The following is a 17,939-nucleotide window of genomic DNA, read 5'->3' on the forward strand; positions in this document are numbered from 1 at the left end:
AAGTTCATATCACTTCCCAGGGTCCTTTTAGTTAAGGTGCTAAGTTCTTTCTCTCACAAGACATCAATAAAGTCCAGTTTTATGTCTGGCTCCTAAATCAAGCATGCTTAGAGTCTAGTTAAAGTCAAACTCCCCTGGCCCTTCTGGCATCCATGACTAGCTCTTGCAGTTAGTGTGCAAAAATAAGCCCTTTTCTCTAGCTAGAAAAGAAGTGAGGTCCAGCACCTCCCTTTATGTCTTTAATCTAACTTAAATCTGACTTGGAGTCTTCAAAGGCAGTGTGTAGATCCTACTGACACTTGAGTGGTCTTGCTGGAGGGAGGCCCCTGCATTGTCCACAAGCAATCACTGGGAGGAGTGATGCCAGTCCTGCATTCTCAGAGATGCTGAGGCAATAGAACCTACAAAAGTCTAGGCATGCCCATCTATAGATGTCTTAGGATTTATAAGGGTCTAGGCCAGGGACTTATATAACATGTTTTGGATGACCATTGTCTTACCATTATCATCATTGTCTTCACCATTATCACCATGTGTATTGGCTTCTCTCTCTCTTTCTCTCTCTCTGTCCTCCATCTCCTCCATGTGTGTGTGTATGTGTGTCTTTCACTTGAGCAGTAAGTGCTTATATCCACTGAGCCAGCTCTCAGGCTCTCTGGCCAGCTTTGGTGTCTGGATGCTGTGGCTATTTAGGCCAAGGCTTAGTCCTCAGTTTTCTGGGCCCCGTCACCATAGCTGAGAAGAACTTCTTTGTATCACACTAGAGAGGCCGGCTGGCTCCCTCACCTGAAATCAACTGTCCCCTCCTCCTCTCAGCTATCCCTAGTCTTCTTGTAGGGCACCAGTAGCTGGACCACCATCATATTCCATCATAGTCCTTTTCTTTTTTTCTTTCACTTTTCCTTCTCTTCTTCCTCATCTTTTTCTTCTTTTCTTCTTTCTCTTTTTCTTCTCCTCTTTTTCCTCTTCTTTTTCTTTTTCTTCTTCTCTTCTATTTTTTAGGCAGTCTTTTTGTTTGTTTGTTTGTTTTTAAGATAGGATTTCTCTGTGTAGCCTTGGCTGTCCTGGACTCACTTTGTGGACCAGGCTGGACTTGAACTCACAGAGATCCACCTCTTCTGCCTCCCAATTGCTGGGATTACAGGCATGTGCCACTATGCCTGGCTTCAGCACAGTCTTTCTTTGTAGTTATGGCTGTCCTAGAGCTCCCTATATATATCAGGCTGGCCTTGAACTTGCAGAGATCTGCCCACTTTTGTCTCCTAAGTGCTGGGATTAAACATGTATGCCAACTTGCCCAGCCTATGTCTTTTTTTTTTTTTTTTTTCAAGACAGGCTTTCTCTGTGTAGCCTTGGCTGGCCTCGAACTCACAGTGAGACACCTGCCTCTGCCTCCCTCAGTGGTAGGATTAAAGGCATGCACCACTATACCTGGCCTGTGTCCTTTTTTAATAGATGCCATTTTCTATATGCCTAGCATATCCAGGACATTTTATATAAATGGAATCATAAAAATTTTTTTTCTTGCTTATAGTTCTGGCGTTGAAATAGGCCTCACTCTTGCCAAATAGGCCCCTACCATTGAGTTGCAACTCCAGCTAATATATGACCTTTTGTAACTAGTCCTTTAGCAAATGCTTTTGAGGTTCATATATGTTGTAGCATGAATCAGCATTTCAATTATTTTGACTGTATAATATTCTAATGTATATAATTTTATTTATCAGGTAAAAGGCTTTGGATTGTTTGTTTTTCTATTATACATAGTACTATTGTAAATTTTGTTTGAAAGTTTGCATAGATGTGTCTTTCTCCTTTCTTTCTTTCTTTCTTTCTTTCTTTCTTTCTTTCTTTCTTTCTTTCTTTCTTTCTTTCTTAGCCCTGGCTATCCTGGAACTAGCTCTGTAGACCAGGCTGACCTTGAACTCGTAGAGATCCGCCTTCCTCTGCGTCCCTTAGTGCTGGAACTAAAGGCACATGCCACCACTACCCAGCTATGTTTTTATTTCTTCTGGGTATATGCCTAAGAGTGGCGTTACTGGCTTAGGCAGTAACCTTGTTGTTAGCTTTCGCTGTGGTTGTTTTTCCCTTGACACGGTCTCCCTCTGAAGCGCAGGCTGACTCTAAATCACAACCCCCCCCCGCCCCCTCACCTCTCCCATGTTCTAGGAGTATGGAACTCCATAATTTTTTGTAACTTTTTATTGATTCTTTGTGAATTCACATCATGCGCCCTAATCCCACCCATCTTCCTATCCAATCACACCCACCCTGTACCTTGCAAGCCAAAGAAAATAAGATAGAACAAAGAAAACCATCTTCTCCTAGAAGCTGCGGTGTGTCGCAGTGGCCACACAGTACACCTTTTGTCCACACACCTTTGCAAATGTCCTTGGCAGTGAGTCATTGATCTGACTGAAGCCTCTGGCTTCTGCTACACTAGCAATACTGTCCTCCCGGGGACTCCTCTTGGATATCCTGTTATTGCCCTGAGTCATGGAGATTCTGCAGCTTTGGATCTGCAAAGCTGGTCCTTTCTTGTGCTCTAGCAGATCATAGATGGGGTACATGTTGGAGCGGGCCAACTCAAAGCCCTGGATCTGTGCCTGGGAGGTAGCTGAGTTGGTCAGCCCACCATCTCTCCTGCACCCACACCACCAGGGTGAGATCTCCAACTCTGCCCAGGCTTGCTCATCCAGTGAGAGAAGGAGCAGGGTCTTCTCTCCTGCTCTCATGTCCTCAAGGCCAGCTCACCCGAGTGTTTGCTGCTAGGGAAGCTCTACAGAGCCCCCCAGGCAGGGCCTGCGCTCCTTAGTGCTGTGGCTGGTGAGGGCTGTGGCTAGCTCTCCCCCTCTCATGACCAACTCTCCTACCTGCAGCAGGAGGCAAGGGGCACATGCAGGGTGTGTGTGTGTGTGGCCTCTGTAATTCTTATAACTTACAGCTTTATAACTTTTTCCAGATATAGTTTGCTTGAAAGTCTAATTCACAAGCACATGCATGCACTTATCCACGCATGCACACTTGCACACAGACACTTGCACACACAAATAAGTATTGAAAAATCAAAACAAACAGAAAAAAAAAAAAACCTTTCTTAACAACTTCACCTGTGCTTCCTTGAAAAGGGCAAGGTGAGCTGGGCGCAGTAGCACACCCCTTTCATAACAGCACTTGGCTGTTTCTCTGTGAGTTTGAGGCCAATCTGAACTACACAGTGAGGTCCAGGACAACCAGGGCTGCACAGACAAACCCTGTCTCAAAAAATCAAACAAAAAAAGATGAGTAGAAGGGCTGATGACTAGCAAGTCACTGATGGCCACTTTCTTTTATTTTGAGCGTGGTGGTGGTGTTTGTTTGTGAAGCAAAGTCTACTCTCTATCCCTGGCTGGTCTAGAACTCACTATGTAGCTTGGGTTAGTGTCAAAGGTCTAGGCGATCCGCCTGTTTCAGCCTCTGGAATACTGGAGCTTTAGTCAGGAGACAGGACATTTAGATATTTTCTGGATATATATATATATATACATACATATATATACATATACATATATATACATATATACACATACATACATACATACATATACACACATACATATATATATGTGTGTGTGTTTTCTGTTTGTTTATTTTTGGTTTGGTTTGTTTTTTTAAAACAGGGTTTCTCTGTGTTTCCCTTGGCTGTCCTGGAACTCACTCTGTGAACCAGGCTGGCTTTGAACTCCCAGAGATCTGCCAGCCTCAGTCTCCCCAGTACTGGGAATAAACATGTGTGCAACCACTTCCAGGCCTGCGTGTGTATGTTGAATACAATATTTTTATTAGTTTTTGAGAATTTATACACTTATACTATATATTTTGATTATATTCAACCTCTAACCCTCCCCAAACTCCCAGTAGATCTACCCCTCATCCTCCACCCATGGTGACTGAACTTCACCATGTGACCTTGTCTGGCTGATAACTCACTATGTAAGGAGGCTGGCTTTGAACTCACAGAGATCCACCTGCCTCTGCCGCTCAAATGCTGGCTTTAAAGCATCAGTTCTGAACCTGTGGGCCACAACCCCTCTAGCAAACCTCTATCTCCAAAAATAGTTACATTATGATTCATAAGAGCATTAAAATTACAGTTAGTTATAAAGTACCAACAAAAAATAATTTTGTGGTTGGGGTCACCAGAACACCAGGAACTGTATTAAAGGGCCACACCATTAGGAAGGTTGATACTGTGAGTTTGAGGCTAGCCAGGTCTACAAAGTGAGTCCAGGACAGCCAAGGTTACATAGAGAAATCCTATGTCAGAAAATTAAAAAAAAAAAAAGTTGAGAACCACTGCTCTAGAGGCATGCACCTGATCTCTCTCTCTCTCTCTCTCTCTCTCTCTCTCTCTCTCTCTCTTTTACAGCCGACTGATACCAGTTTGTACTTCCCATATCCCCATGGGTGTGGGACCGTACACAAGACCTACCAGGGCCCACACCCTTAAAGAAAACTGACACCCGCACCCCCAGCCCTGGATTCCTCACCTGTAGATAGGAGCTTATGACTGCCCATCACACTTCACTGGCCTTGCCCAGGCAACCACAGCTGCTATTCATGAGGGCAAGGGTGCTACTTATGACCAGAAAATATGGTTTCTGTTCAGGCCTTCTCCACTTACAATTTTCCCCCTGTGGCACGTGGTCCCTGAGTCTTGGGCAGGGAGATTGTGGTATAGATCCATTTATGGCTGTGGTTTTGTTTGAAACTAGGTCCTGTCTCATTACATAGACAGGCTGGCTTCTAATTCGATATGTAGGCAAGGATGATCTGAACTGCTGGGCCTCCTGTCTCTACTTCCCTAGGTCTGGGTTACAGGTGTGTGTCACCACTTTCTATCTGTACTCCTTCTCCTTGCCTCTCTGTGGGGGAAGCCTGCTGTCCCTTAACAGGACAACACATTGTCACATTATGAAGTGGGCTATGCGAAGAACAACTGCCAAAAATCCTGATGGCTGTGGTGCTACCCTCCTTGAATCTCAGAATTCAGGAGGCAGCTGGCTCTCTGAGTGTGAGGCCAGCCTGGTGTATGTAGTTAGTTCCAGGTCAGCCAGAGCTACACAGTGAGACCCAGGCTGGAAACAAGTGCAGCATCAATTCTACAGACATGTAGGCCTGCCATCCTGGAAGTAGCTCCCCACCCCAGTCCCTAGTACAGGATGAGCCAGTGTTCTGAATGCAGCCTATGAGATGCCCTGAGCTTGATCCCAGCAGCTAGGCACACCAGTATTCCTGAGATAATAAATGCAATTGTTGCTTTAAAATTCTAAGTTTTGGTGCTGTGCATGATGGTACTCTCCTTCAATCCCAGCACTTGGGTGGTAGAGGCAGGAGGATCTCTGTGAGGTCTAGGCCAGGCTAGTCTACATGGTGAGTTCCAGGACAGTCTAGAGTATATAGTGAGGCCCTGTTTCAAAAAGTCTAAAACAAACAAATAAATACTCTGGACTTTGGAGTGATGAGTTATTTGCTAATAGAAAGCAAATGCCTGAGAATAGGATGCTTATAAGAGCAAATTGTAGAAACTTAAGCCAGGCTAGTGGCTCATCCCTTTAATCCTTTTACTCAGATTCCAATGAATGGAAAATGGGATAAGAGTTTGAATAGCCATTTTGGAAAGACAAATGAAAACTAGAGGTGTTTAAAAGGGGGAAATAAGCTAGGCTGATAACACAGACCTTTAACCCCAGCACTTGGGAGGCAGAGGCAGACAGATCTCTGTGAGTCTGAGGACAGCCTGGCCTATACAGTGAGTTCCAGGACAGCCTGGAACTACACAGTGAAACCCTTTCTCAAAAACAAAAAAAAAGGGAGCAATATATGGGGTTGGAAGGATGAGTCAGTAGTTAAGAGCACTTGTTGCTTTTGTGTATGGCCAGAGTCTGGTTCCTAGCACCCATGTTGGACAGCTTATAACTGCCTATAACCCCAGCTTCAAGATATCTGATGCCCTCTTCTGGGCTCTGTGGGCACCTGTACTTGTGTGCACATTACTACACAGAGACACACAGAGATAGCACACACACATACACAGAGACACACAGAGCACACACACATACAAGACCTAAAGTAAATCTTCAAAAATAAAATGGCTGGAGGGTAGGGTAGGGATATGCCTTTAATCCTAGTACTTGGGAGACAGAGAGAGGATAATCTCTGAGCCCCAGGCCACTAGGACTACATAGTAAGACCCTGTCTCAAACAAAGTAATGCTATCATTGTTTTTCAAAAAAAGAACAGGGATCAAAGTAGAGGAATCATCACTGAACTAAATCAAAAAAATATCCCCAAACTGAACTGAAATACCCTTCAAACTCTAGGGTGGTTGGGCATCCCAAGTACCAAGATAGTATTTGGAAATCAAAATATCTCAGTACAACACAGTAACTTCTATTATACCAAGAATAAAGAGGTTCTGTGATTTATAGAAAGAGAGAAAACAAATCTTATGATCAAAAATCAGAACTGTGACCAGGCACAGAGGTACACACTTTTAATCCCAGAATTTGGGAGGCTTCGGCAAGTCGATCTCTTTGAGTTTGTGGCCAGCCTGGTCTATGTTATGAGTTCCAATAAGGCAGGGCCGCACAGTGAGACTCTGTGTCAAAAATAAAAAAAAATAAACTGGGTACACTGGCACATGCCTATAATCCCAGCACTCTGTGAGGCAGAGGCAGGCGGATCTCTGTGAGTTAGAGGTCAGCCTGGTCTATAAAGCAAACCCAGGTTGGCCAAGGCTACACAGGGAAACCCTGTCTTGAAAAACCAAACCAAAAGAAAAAAAACAAAAGCAAAAACAAAAAGAATAATGCTGTGTGTGGTAGCCTATGCCTTTAATCCCAGCACTTGGGAGGTGAGTTTGAGGCCAGCCTGATCTACAGAGCTAGTTTTGGGAACCAGACTCTGGCCATGGGCAAAAGTAAAATTAGCAAGTACTCTTAACTACTGACCCATCTTTCCAGCCTCATATTTCCCTTTTATTGTGTTTTGTTTTGTTTGTTTTGTTTCCAAAACAGGTTTTCTCTGTGTAGCTGTCCTGGACTCTCTTTGTAGATCAGGCTGGTCTCAAACTCACAAAGATCGGCCTGCCTCTGCCTCTCTGAGTGCTGGGGTTACAGGCATGGACCACTATACCCAGCAATTTTCCTTTTTTTCAAGGCTCCCTATTTTTCATAAATTTATCATTTGTCCCTCTGAAATGAATATTCAAATTCTGTTAACCTATGTTTCATTTCATTGTCTCCTACACAAAGAAACCTGTCACAAACAAACAGAATCTATGTCTGGCTTAGCTTTACCTTAAGTATAAAGACGTACTCTAAATAAAATTTTAAAAGTGAAAAGACTGTGTGTGTGTGTGTGTGTGTGTGTGTGTGTGTAGGGGTAATTGTAGATCACCTGCCTTGCATGCACAGAGCCCAGGGTTCCATCTTCAAAGTGCAAACCATGGAAGAAAAGAAGCCCTTGAGAAGTGTGTGTTGACTGAATATAGATGCCTTTCTGATTGTATTTTGGAGGCATCAGAGTACTCCCTTCCAGCCTGAAGAGCTCCTGGCAAGGAGGACAATTAGAAACTTCGGGTACTGTTCTCTCTCCTTCCACTCCTGCCCCTGGGTTTATCTTGGGGTTCAGCCTGAATCCCTGTCCCCTACAGACATCCCCTCCTTTGTGAACTGATCCCTGAAGTATGGATTTTCCTCTCTACAGGAAGGGTTTTAGGGAAAGATCCCAGAAAAGGTAGTTTTACCTGGTTCCCACTTGCCTTCACTCCCCTATCTGTTTGTGTCCAGGAAGCTCTCAGGACCCTGGGCTCCCCAAACTAATTTTGAATCGGTCATCTTGGGGAACCTGTTTCTTAAGCAGACCGGAGCGGGGCCACTGGTCAGCAGCCCCACCCTGCAATTACAGTTGCTCTCAGTGCTGGCTGTCGCTTCAGTGACAACCTGGCTGAACTCTTTGTTGGGTTCGTGACTTTGGTCTGTTTGCAGAGTGCTGGCACCCAGCGCAGCTGACAGAGCTGAAGTTGAGCTCCATTCACTGGCCCAGGGCCCACAGGACCACACCCGACCATACACAAATGAGGGCAGTTCATGTTACACCACCCATGGAACCCATGGCTACAAAGGAGGTTGGGAGCTGGGTAGCAAGCCGCACCCCACCCCCCAGGTAGCTTCGGTGGCTGAGGAACACAGCTTGGCCCATTCTAGATCTCTTGGGGAGCAAAAAGCATGCCGCAGCCCTGGTTGTTTTAGATACCAGAAGGAATGGGGCAGCCCCCTCCCTTCCTCCCAGGGTCCATGGTACAGTGCCTCACCACGCTACTCCAGACTTGTCCATACTTGTCCCGAGCACCTAAGTCTAGCCTTAGCGCTAGGCTCAGCCCTTGCCTGTGATACCCAGGCCTAGGGACGATGACAGCATCAGCAACTACAAGTTGCTTCTGGAATCTCTGGCCCCCTCGACCACGGCGCTCTTGTGCCTGCGCCCATCTTAGCATTTATCCTCTGGTGGAACCCTTTGACCCTGTGGCAGGTTCCTTGGTTTCCTCTGCCTCACTGTCTATTTGCCAGCAAAGCCCCCTGGCTTCCCTACGCAGGTATAATCCTAATTTATACCATTTTTCACCATCATGACTATAGTGTCCGAGTCAAATGTACCACACTTTAAAGCTGATTTATCAAGGCTGGGGCTATAACTCATTTGGTAGTTGCTTACACAGCATGTGTGAAGCCCTGGGTTTGATCTACAGCACCACATAAGTAGGGTGTGGCCCATGCCTATAATCCCAACATTCAAGAGGTAGAAACAGGAGAACCAAAACTTCAAAGTCATCCTCAGATTCCAGGCCACCAGGATACAAAAGGACCTGTCTCCAGCCCACCTTCAGCTCAACACCCCCCCCCCAAAAAAAAAAAACAAAAAACTGATTAACAAGCCAGACATGGTGCTATAGCAGCAAATGCCAATAGTCATAGCACTTGAAAGGCTGAGAAAAAATGATCAGGGTCAGCCTGGGCTGTATAGTGACAACCTGTCTCAACAAAAACGGGTCAAAACAAAATAAATAACAAAAACATATTTGCCCCCTAATCTAAACTATGAACCCTTTTTTTAAAATTTGATTTGCTTTATGTGTATGAGTAGTTTGATTTGGTTTGTTTTTTCAATACAGGGTTTCTCTGTGTAGCCCTGGCTGTCCTGGAACTCACTCTGTAGGTTTGTCAATGTTATGCTAAGTGAATGTGAATTAGATTTTAACAAGCGAGTTTTTCTTTTTTAAATACAGTCAGTCTCATGTAGCCTAGAACTTATTGTGTGTGCCCAAAGATGACCCTGAACTTCTGATCTTGCTGCCCCTATCTCCTCAGTGCCAGGGCTCCAGGTGTTGACAGCAAGCCCAGCTTGCTCTGGCTGAGGATGTAGACCAGATCTTTATGCACGCTAGGCAAGCAACTGAGCTACACCCTTGGCCCAAAGCTACTGCTTTTAAAAAAGGTTATCAAAGAATGCCAAACTAGTAAGAAGAGGAGTGAAAAGGCATTTTAAACCTCACTGTGAAAGATGGCAGCTGCTAACCTGTCAGTGAGTGTTCTGCCAGAGATTTGGTGCCAGTGTGTGCACTCACAGGTAGTTTACACTCAGCTTAGTCACCGGGACATCACAGGAACCCCAGCTAAGCTCAGGAAGGAATTTCTCCAGAAGCCTGTTCTGTGACAGATCGTAGTGGTCAGGGCTGTGGTGACCACTCTACAAGTGTGGCTTGTAGAGACAGATACTTAGGAGCCTTCTTCTTTCTAAATTTATTTATTTTTATGTGTTTCAAACATCTTTTTTTTTTTAAAAGATTTATTTCATGTGTGTGTTTGGCTTGGATGTGTGTTTGTGCACATGTGTGCCTGGTACTCATAGAGGCCAGATGACAGTTTTGGGTCCCCTGGAAGTGGGTTTCCAAATGTTGTAAGTTATCATGTAGGTGCTGGGAACCAAACCCAGATCCTCTGCAGAAGAACTACATGCTGGGTAGGGGATGGTCCAGAGATCAAGTGTGCTTGCTGCTCTTGAACAGGATCCAAATTTGAATCCCAGCACTCGCGTGGCTGTTCACATTCTTCTGTGACTCCAGTCCCAGGAGATCTAATGCCCTCTTCTGCCTCTGAAAGCATCAGGCACACACATAGTGCACATGTGTGCATGAAGGCGAAGCACTCGTACAGGTAAAATTTAAAAAATCTGAAAGAGAAAGAAGAGAAAAGAACAGCAAGTGATCATAACCACTGAGCAACCTCTCCAGCTCCTGTTTTTATGTGTGTGAGTGTTTATCTGCCTGTATACTACATACCATGTACATGCCTGGCGCCCACAGAATTAGAAGAAGGCATCACCACTCTGCAAGAACAGCATGGAGTCTTAACCACAGACCCATCTCCCTGGCCCCCCTTTTCTTTTTCTCTTTTGGGGTACTCCAGATTGAACTTGGGGGCTTGAGCACGCTAGGATAGTGCTCTAATACGAAGTTTCCAGTCTAGTCTCAGGCAATCTGAGCACACCAAAGATCCATGAGAAATGTCAGCCCAATGACATCCCCCTCTGCTCTTAAAGGCTCTCTGCCTTTACTGGCTTTCTTTCACTGAATCTGCAACAGTTTTCTGCAGTAACACTGGAGCTGCATGGGCGCCGAGTGGCTTACCTCGTCCCCTATGCAATCAGAGGCTTTTATTGTCACCCCACACTGCCATGGGTGATACCACCACCTCCATAGGCCCACCTAATGATCTTTCCATCCATAGAGGACCGTGGGGACAGCAGAAGATGGGGCCTAGGTGCCTCTGTACTTCCCAACCTAGACCTGCTGGATTTGCTCAGACAGGACATGTGCTTGCATACGTATTTTTTAAATGATGGGGGTCAGAGCAGGGTTGAATTAAATAATCTGGTAGATCAGTTAGAGAGTGCTTCTTACTTGAGTTCGCCTCTTTGAAGAACCTTGGGAATCATTGAGACACAGCTGGTGTCTTTCCACATTTGGGTAATTTCAGAATTTATAGCATATTATCATATGTAATATTATCTTTTGAAATGAATATTTATTTTATTTAGAATAGGGGTAATGTAGCCCAAGATGTCCTCAGATTTGAAGGTTTTCCTGCTTCACTCTCAAGTGATGGAATGAGAGGATCATGTCAAAGTGCCCAGCCTTCTTTATTCCTGAGACACGGTCTTAGAGAATGGCTGCTCTGAGGAAGGACCACCAGAGACGCGGGCAGCACGTGCAGTGTTCCAGAGAACACTGATGGTCCAGGTTTACAACTTTTTATAGCGATAATGAAAAAAATGATATAACAAGAATGAGTAGCAGGGTGGTGGTGGCACACTCCTTTAATCCCAGCACTCAGGAGGCAGAAGCAGGTGGTTCTCCGAGTTTGAGACCAGCCTGGTCTAAAGAGTAAGTTCTAGGACAGCCAGGGCTACACAGAGAAACCCTATCTCAAAAAACAAACAAAACAGCAAGAATAGGTTTGTAATTTCTCTTTCCCCCTGCTCCTCCTCTTGTTTCTCCTCTTCTTTTGGTCTCTTTTGTTTTGTTTTGTTTTGCTTTTGGTGTGTTACCTGTCTGTGTGTGCCTATATGATAAAACACCATTACAATGGCAAGTTACAGAAAATAAAATGCAGGCCAAGTATGGAGGCACACACCTTCATCCTAGCACTTGGGTAGCAGAGGTAGGTGCATCTCTGTGAGTTTAAGGCCAGCCTGGTCTACATAGGGAGTTCCAGGACAACCAGGACTACACAGAGAAACCCTATTTCAAACAAACAAACAAACAAACAAACAAACAGATAGCTTAATTTGAGACTAACAGTTCCAGAAGATTAGAGTCTGTGTTGATGGAGCAAAGTCATGGCGGCAGCAGTAGCTGAGAGCTTACATCTTGATCTAAATGTCAGAGGCAGTGTGAGAAAGAGAAACACCAGGAATAGTGTCTTTTGGAACTTAAAAAGCCCAACCCCAAGTGACACACCTTCTCCAGCAAGGCCACACCTCTTAATCTTTCCCAAACTGTTCCAACAACTGGAGACCAAGTATTCAAACATATGAACCACAGTGGATTGTTTACCTTTTGAGACAAGATCTTGTTGTAGTCCAGGCTCACTTGGATTTTGCTATGTTGCACAGGTTTTCTCAAATTCATGATCCTTCTGTCTCTTCCCCCTTCTGTCTCTTCTCTTAAATGCTGGGGTTGCAGACATGAGCCAACACCACATTCAGCCACACTATTAGATCTGAAAATAAAAGCAAAACAAACTCCTGAGCTTTGAAGCTTCAAAGCAAAGCAAGACCCTGTCCATAAACTAATCAACAAAGAACAAAAAACAAACAAACAAAAACAAAACTAACCTAAAAATTAAACAGACTGTTCCTTCATGACAAACTGTCTGAGTGGCTCTGAAAATCCTGTGCTGGGTAATTGACCTCACCCTGTGACTCTTGGGGTTTCCTCACAGGAAGAAAGGCATCATAGTAGCACCCACCTCAAAGGACTTTTGCAGGAATTAGGTGGATAACACACCTGGTAAACCAAGTCCATCCCTAAGAGGTGGTGGCTTTCCCTACCCCTCCTCACCCTCCCCTTCTGCTGACTCTCAGATGAAATATTCTGAAAGAGGAAGAGAAACCCACAGGGAAACAGAGATGGAGAAATCATGGCTGGAGACAGGTGGAGTCATGGTGCCTGAGAGCCAAGGGACAGTAAGGTGAGCTGGAGTGTCCTTTCCGGAAAAGGCAAGAGTAGTCGGGTGTGGCAGTTCATGCCTGTAGTCCCAGCACTTGAGAGGCTGAGACGGGAGCCTCAGGAGAGTGAGGCTAGCCTATACATAGCAAGTAAAGGTCAACTTGGGCTTCCTTTGAGCCTATTTCAAAATAAAACTAAGAAATGAGCCAGGTGGTGGTGGTGGTGCACCCCTTTAATCCCAGCACCCGGGAGGCTGGAACTCTGTGAGTTCCAGGCCAGCCTGGTGTGCAGAGTGAGTTCCAGGGCTATCCAGGGAAACCATGTCTCAAACAAATAAACAAACCCTAATAAATGAATGTATTAATGACACACATCCCTCTACAGGTCTTACGCCAGCAGGAAGAACGGCAGAGCACCCTTATTTCTGGAGATGACTCTGCTCAAGGTAACCCTGCCACACAAACCCTTATCAGCTGAGGGATGGGAATCAGTGTTATCAGCTTGCTTGCTATGTCCCAGGCATACCAAGTAGGCATTCCCCTTTTAAATTAAAGCTCCTCTGCCAGACTCTTTGAATTAAAAAAAAAAAAAATATTTTGCGTATGAGTGTTTTGCCTACCTGTATGTCTTTGTACCAAATAGGTGCTTGGTGCCTGAGGAGGCCAGAAGAAGAGATTGGATTCCCTAGAACTAGAGTTACAGGTGCTTGTGAATTGCTGCATGGGTGCTGGAATTGAGCCAGGGACTCTGGAAGAACAGCCAATGCTCTTAATTCCTAGCCATCTCTCCAGTCCCCTAAAAATAATTAAAAAAAAAATTTTTATCAGCTGGGTTTACTGGCATAATCCTATAATCCCAGCACTCAGAAGGCTGAAGCGGAGGAGTTCCAGGCCACTCACCAATGCATAGTGAGAAGAGCATCCCACCCCGTCCCACCCGACAGAAGTCCTCTCTCCCACTTGATTCCTTTTTGGATTCCCTGCTCATAACTGACTACTCTCCAACAGCCCAGAGATCTTTCCTTTATCTAAATCACTTCTGTTGTTACCTTTCTTTCCTTCCTTCCTTCCTTCCTTCCATCTCTCCCTCTCTCTCTCTTTCTTTCTTTGTTTTTGAAACAGGATGTCTAGTCCAGGCTTGCCTTGAACTTGCTATGTGGCTGATATTGCCCTTGAACTTCTGATTGTTCTGTCTCTACCCCCTGAGTGCTGTATTTATTTATTCTATGGTTCTGAGGACTTAACCCAGGGCTTCATGACTGCTGGCCAAGCAAGCAATTTACCAGCCCCCACATTGCCTTTTATTAACAGGGTGTATATAAGCCTCTGAGACTAATGGCTTTTTTGCAACTGCCTCCTCATTCCTTTCCTCCTCCTCCTTTTACTCTCCTCCTCCTCCCCTCTCCAGACTCTGGTTTTATAGTCCTGGTTGTTTTCCATCCTGCCATATAATCCAGGCTGATCTCAAACATATGATGCTCCCCTGCTTCATCCTCCTGAGGTCTGGGATCAGAGGCATGAATCAGCCTACCTGGCTGGTTTTCACTTCTTTTCTGTGTAGTACTCCCACACATAAAATTTAAAATACCAATTAAAGTTCAATGTCTTTCTTCTGTTTGATGGTCTTTCTTTTATCAGTTAAACTTATGGTCTCCAGTAACTCACAGGGCAGAGGAGGAGTCTTGTGGCCTGTCGCCTTATCTAAATGAGATCCTTGAAGGCAGAGATTCCACCTGCTATTGTCTTCTCTATCAATCAGTCAGGCTATCTGAGGTCCCTTGTGCAAGAGTGCTAAAGTTTACTCAGTCACTGCCAGGCCACCGAGGTATCCAGGGTGCTGGGGAAAGATTCAGGTAGAGGAGGGGAGGTCCAGCTGCTCTGGGCCTGGGAATTCAGCAGAGGTGGAGTCCAAGGCTTAACTTATATTGAATGGGCAGCTGAACTCCCAGCACTGGCGACATGGGCTTGTGGGAAGGGGCTCTAGGCAGCAGGCTATGACAGAGAACCTTGAACAGCACCATATAGAACTGAGCGACAGGGGCTGGAGAGCTGGTACTTAAAAAAGAACACTTGTTGCTCTTACACAGGACTTAGGTTTGAGTCCCAGCACTCCTATGGCAAGTCACCCGTCTGTAACTCCCAGGGGATCCAATGTCCTCTTCTGACCTCCAGGAAATCCAGGCACTCATGTGGTGCACATACATACATGCAGACAAACACTCATACACATAAAATAATAAAATTAAATAATTAAAAAAAATAAAGCTCAGAAAGGACTCAAGGTACAAGGATCCTCACTGGACAGCAGGCTGTATGTTTAGGGGATGTGACCTGACATAACCTGGGGCAAAGCCCTTCCCTAGGGTTGGCTAGCATACCGCTGGCTCAACTGCCCAGCATCTAGCATTCGCATTAAGGAAACAAGTCCTTTTAGATACCTGTCTAGGAAACCCACCACTTGGGGACCTGTGGGGGTCTGTGGCAAGGGACAAGTGAAGTCCTGTGTCCTCTGACATTCAGAATTGGAGTAGCAGTTATCAGGCCTCATTAAGAGGCATCTTAGGAACAGTGAGAGGATGAGCTAAGTCATTACTTATCAGCTGAGGGAACTTCAGGTCTCCTATTCAAGGAGTCCCCAGGTAGTCTCAGAGCTGTTGACTACCTGTTCCCAGGAATTGAGCAAGGAAGGAAGCCCCCTCTCCAGCTCAGAGGCAAGGGTTAGCACCCTTCTCAGAGGGGAAAAAAATTAGGTAGCGATTCAACAGAACAGGAAACAGCAGGTGTGTTTTGCAAGGTCATCTGTGAGAGTCCTCTAGGAGGTGAAGAGGCAGAGGCAGGAGGAGAGAAATCAGGCTGCGGTGGGGGTGGGGAGAAAGCTGCCCAGACAGCCCCCACTGAGTTGAATGCCAAGTATTGGTAGTTATCAGTGAACACAGACAGCCATGATCTGAGCATTTACCCAAGGGCTGGGCACACAGTAGGCAGTTAGTACATACTTGGTGACGGAGTGAGCTGTCATCATTGTTGAGAGTGACAGAGAAGAGCCAGGGGGAAACAATCTGATGTGAGCCTGGTCAGCTAATCCCCTGGCAGAGACAGAAGCTTCTCTCCCAGCCTGAGTGGAGCTTTTCCCATACTTCCTACCTTTGCTAGGTTCTAGACCATGACCCCGCCCCCTGAAGCAGGCCTCGGGGTTGCAGGTGCCCTGGTTGCAGACACCAACACTTCTCCAGGAGAGAGGCTCTGCCTGGTCCTTGCAGTTTTTCTATACCCCTTTTCCTAGAGCTTGCCTTCTCCTCTGGTCACTTCCAGAGACATGACAGGGCTCGCTCTCGCTTATTCAACTCTCCACTCTGGGCCTCAAGACCAGAGAAGGGAAGAGAGCCCCTGAGGGTGCCTTGGTTATCAGGCAGGGTAGAACCTTGCTCCAGCACAGCGACATCTGCCTAGGGCACAGGGGACTGCCAGGTCTCACTTCAAGGAGCCAGGCAACCAAGCATGGGGGTCTGAGTGTCACTCCAGGGCTCAGTTCCCCTCTAGAAAAGGCCCAACAAGGACAAAAAAACTTTGGTCCACCCACCTGCTTATTCATGGGCACAGAACTTCCTGGCCTTCTCTAGAGAAGGGAGCTCCCAGGAAGCATCCAGTCGTTTTAGAATGGGCCAAGAATCCCTGGCTTACGGCAGCAGCAAGGCTTGGCTGCCATGGGAAGGAACAGCTTGCACCCCAAGGGCCTGAACCACCTGCCAGTACCACCACCTACTCTCCACCCACAAGATCTCAGCCGGACCTGTCCTACAGGTGTGTCTGGCTCTCCACCCCCCCTTCCTCTGGGCTCAGTGCCCAACTCATTTACGGGAAGGATGTAAACAGAGGACAAGGGGCAGGAGGAGGACAAAGGCAGCAAGTCTTTTGTTTGCACCTCGCTAGGCTCAGAGTCTGTTCACATCACGCCGCAGGGGAGCTGGTGCAAGGTGCAAAGAGCCTGTCCCCATTTGCCCTCCAAGACTCCTCACCTCCTGTCACCTGTTGGCAGAGCATCCCTTGGCCCACTTGCTCTCCCTCCCAGACATGGTCCAGGTCTATGGTCATAGCCAACACCTAGCCTGCTCAGCCCAGGGCCAGGGCTCAATGGATAGCTGCATCTCATTGGCTAGACTGCTGAGTAGCCCCAGGGGCAGGGCTCTTAGGGGGTCTGAAGAGGTGGAGGACAGCAGGCCCTTGTCCAGTGACCTCAGTCGGTCAGGAGGAACTGGGGAAAGTGAAAATATACTCCAGCATCTCCGGGGTTTGCCTCTGCAGAAGGCTTCCAATACTTAGCCTACAGAAGTTCAAAACCCTCCATTTGGCCAACAAATAGTTCTTAGCTATCCACCAGTTTTCAGGCACCCTTCTAGCAGGGCTGGATTACATCAGAGAAGGAAGCAAAATGCCCTGCCAGCCCACCCCAGCCTCCATTCTGGAGGACACCAGACACCAGACACCAGCCAAGATACATACCCAAGTGGACTATAGGTTAGCAGTGCTGGGAAGAGAGAACCCAGAGGCTGTCTTCAGGGTATTTCGGTGGAAGCTGGGGGAAGACCTGGGGAGAAACACTGCAGGCCGGGCACAGATCATGTGAGGCCTGGCACTGAAAGCATAAAGACAGGGCTCTGGAAGCTAGCTGTCTGTAGATCCTGTGGGCACCTATCTATCTATCTATCTATCTATCTATCTATCTATCTATCTATCTATCTATCTATCATCTATCATTTATTTTTAAGACAGGGTTTCTCTGTCTAGCCATGGCTGTTCTGGACTCACTTTGTATACCAGGGTAGCCTCAAACTCATAGATATCTGCCTTCTTCTGCCTCCCTAGTACTGAGATGATTAAGGCATGTGTTACCATGCCTGTTTTTTGTTTTGTTTTGTTTTTGTTTTTTGTCTTTTGAGATGGTCTCACTCTGTAGATCAGGCTGGTGACCTGGAACTCGGGGACTTGTGCCTGCTAGCAAGTGACTCCCCGTCTCTACCTGTTAGCAAGGACCATGGTGGGAACCAGTGCTGGATAAATGGACAACTTGCTAGGTCTGTGTCAAGCTTAGGGCTCACTGGAAAAGATGCTCTAGTCCCTGCTTGCCAATCACTCCCTCAAGATCTCTTTCTCCTCCCTTAGCTGGGCAT

General features: G+C 46.3%; 1 long non-coding RNA gene across 1 annotated transcript; it reads right to left on the reverse strand.

Moving 5' to 3' along the window:
• Positions 1 to 9,864: 9,864 nt before the first annotated feature.
• On the reverse strand, positions 9,865 to 16,503 carry LOC129669823 (uncharacterized). The gene is made up of 3 exons (XR_008719085.1): positions 16,352 to 16,503; positions 12,158 to 12,323; positions 9,865 to 10,272 (listed from the first exon to the last, which is right to left on the reverse strand). It is a non-coding gene; the product is annotated as an uncharacterized LOC129669823 (long non-coding RNA).
• Positions 16,504 to 17,939: the final 1,436 nt, after the last annotated feature.

Source organism: Psammomys obesus, unplaced genomic scaffold (assembly GCF_907164565.1).
Source record: "Psammomys obesus unplaced genomic scaffold, mPsaObe1.curated_primary_1811, whole genome shotgun sequence".
Lineage (NCBI taxonomy): Eukaryota > Metazoa > Chordata > Mammalia > Rodentia > Muridae > Psammomys > Psammomys obesus.